This window comes from Zalophus californianus, chromosome 2, assembly GCF_009762305.2.
Source record: "Zalophus californianus isolate mZalCal1 chromosome 2, mZalCal1.pri.v2, whole genome shotgun sequence".
NCBI lineage: Eukaryota > Metazoa > Chordata > Mammalia > Carnivora > Otariidae > Zalophus > Zalophus californianus.
The window spans coordinates 166,147,041-166,149,974 of NC_045596.1; the positions used below are offsets into that span (position 1 = coordinate 166,147,041).

Below are 2,934 nucleotides of genomic sequence, written 5' to 3' on the forward strand. Positions count from 1 at the left end.
AGCAGAGAGCCTGATGAGGGTCTCGATTCCTGAACCCTGGGACCATGACCTGAGCCGAAGGCAGACGTTTAACAACTGAGCCACCCAAGCACCCCATCCAATCTGTTTTAAAAGGCAACTGCATAAAGCAATAATTTTAAAATTGGTTATAGGCTTATAACATGTAAAAATGTAATTTGGATGACAATGATTGTACAAAGGAGTGGTGAGGGAACTGAAACATTGGAGCAAAGTATTATATACTACTAAAATTAAGTTAATATTAATACTAACTGGATTGTTTTAAGTTAGGGTGCTTAGTGTAATCCCCAGGGCAATCACTCACTAAGAAAGTACCTAAAAATACAATAAAAGTAAAACAAAGGAATGAAAAAAGGTACACTAGAAAATATCAACTTAATGAAAAAGAAACCAGGAATTAAGGAATAAAGAAGACAAAAGACATAGAGAAAACATAGCAAATGACAGACATAAATCGTCCCTTACCAGTAATTACATTAAATGAAAATATGTTCACCAATCAAATGTCTGAAATTGGCAGAATGGGAAAAAATAAGATCCAAATATAGGCAATCTAAAAAAACATGCTTTATATTAAAAGACACAAGTTAAAAGAAACAAGTTAGAAAAATATAATTTATGCAAAAGGTAGCCAACAAAGAACTGGAGTGAGATACTAATATAAGAAAATAGACTTTAAGATAAAAATTGTTACTATAGGCAAAGAAGAATATTTGATATTGTCCAGGTCAATATATGAAGGAGATATAATGATATTAAGCAGAAATGTATTTCAGCACAGAGCTCCAAAATACATGAAGAAAAAACTAATAGAATTGAAGAAAGAAACAAACATTATAATACGATAGTCAGAGACTTCAACACCTACATGCAATAATGGAAAGAACAACCAGGAGAATCTTTTCTCCTCTTTGAATAACAACTTCAATAACACTGTAAATCAATGGGGACTAAAAGACCTCTCTGGAAGACTCTACACAACACTAGCAGAACACATATTCTTTTCAAGGCAAGACCATATGCTAGGTCATAAAACCAACCTAATAAATTTAAAAGGACTGAAATTATACAAAATGTGTTCTCCAACCACATTGGAATTAAATTAGACATCAACAGAAGAAAATTTTGGAAATTCACAACTTTGTGGAAATTAAATAACGCTCTTTGAAATAACCCAATAGGTTAATGGAAAAAACATAGGGAAGTTACAAAATAATTTGAGAGGAATGAAAATGAAAACACAACATACCAAAATTTACAGGAAGCAGATAACACAGTGCTTCGAGGGAAATTTATAGCTATAAACTCATATGTAAAAAAAAAAAAATCTCAAATTAATAACCTAGTTTCCCAGGTTATGAATTACAGAATAAAGAGCAAACTGACTCGAAGCAAGCAGAAAGAAAGGAATAATAAGATTAGAGTAGAAAGAAATAAAATAAAAGAGAAAAAGCAACGAGATCAAAAGTTGTTTTTTTGAAAGGATCAAACAAAATTGATATACCTTTAGCTAGATTCACCGAAAGAGAGAGAGAGAGACAGGGAGGGAAGGAAGGAGGGAGAAAGAAAACTCAAATTACTACAATTAGGGATGAAAAAGAGACACCACTACTGATTGTACAGTAATAAAAGTTGTAATAGGGAATATTATGAAGTCATATGCCATTGTATTAGATAATTTCAATGAAATGGACAAATTTCTAGAAAGACAGAAACTAACAGAATTTACTCAAGAAGAAAAGATAATCTAAAAAGACCTACAACAGGCAACAAAATTTAAAGAGTAATTTTAAAACTTCCAACAAAGAAAAGGCAGGCCTAGATGGCTTCACTGGTAAATTGTATCAAACATTTAAAGACAAATGATGACCAGTCTTTTACAAACGCTTCCAAAAAAAAATTAGAAAAGGAAGTAACACTTCCTAACCCATGTTATGAGGCTGTTATTTTCCCAGTACCAAAACCAGACAAAGGTTAACAACACAACAAAAAGAAAATCACAGACAAACATCCTTTTTGAATACAGATGCAACATGACGCTGCCTGCGGAGCGGTGCGGGGCGTGCGGGGCGTGTGAGGCGTGCGGGGCGGGGCGGAGCGTGCGGGGCGGAGCGGAGCACGTGGGCTGCAGTCTGCGCGTCGCCTCCGTGCCCGCCATGCCTTGCCTCCCGCTGCCCTGGGAGCTGAGGGCGGGCGCCCTCCGGACACTGTGCGCGGGCTCTGCTCTGCTCTCGTGTATAAATTCACAAACATGAATGGATAACAACAGAAAATGGTATTGGAACAGTGGGAATCAGCAATTTTGCACAGAAAGTTTTGGGAGATGTTGTTTACTGTAGTCTGCCTGAAGTTGGGACAAAACTGAACAAACAAGATGAGTTTAGTTCTTTGGAAAGTGTGAAAGCTGCTAGTCAACTCTATTCTCCTCTATCAGGAGAAGTAACTGAAATTAATGAAGCTCTTGCAGAAAATCCAGGACTTGTCAACAAATCTTGTTATGAAGATGGTTGGCTGATCAAGATAGCACTCAGTAATCCTTCAGAACTGGATGAATTAATGAGTGAAGAAGCATATGAGAAATACATAAAATCTATTGAGGAGTGAAAATGGAACCCCTAAATAAACTAGTATGAAACAACTTAATCTAGCACAGTTGTCTTAGATTAGTGGTACACAGAGGATTTAAAATAGCAACTATTAGCAATACCAGTGGAGAAAGAAACTACTTGCAACAATGCTAATGGAAGAAAATACCCCTTAACTTCATAATGATTGCAGAAAAACACAACATGCATCTGTTTTGCAACACCCTCTGATTTTTATGCTCCAGTTATAATATTCAGAATCCTGAAATTATCTTTGGTTAAAAGTTAGTTATAAAAATTATGTAATTCAAGGATGATATTGTTACAT

General features: G+C 35.4%; 1 pseudogene; it reads left to right on the forward strand.

The window, feature by feature from the left end:
- The first annotated feature begins 2,054 nt into the window (after window positions 1-2,054).
- LOC113925409 lies at window positions 2,055-2,647 on the forward strand (annotated as a pseudogene).
- Window positions 2,648-2,934: the final 287 nt, after the last annotated feature.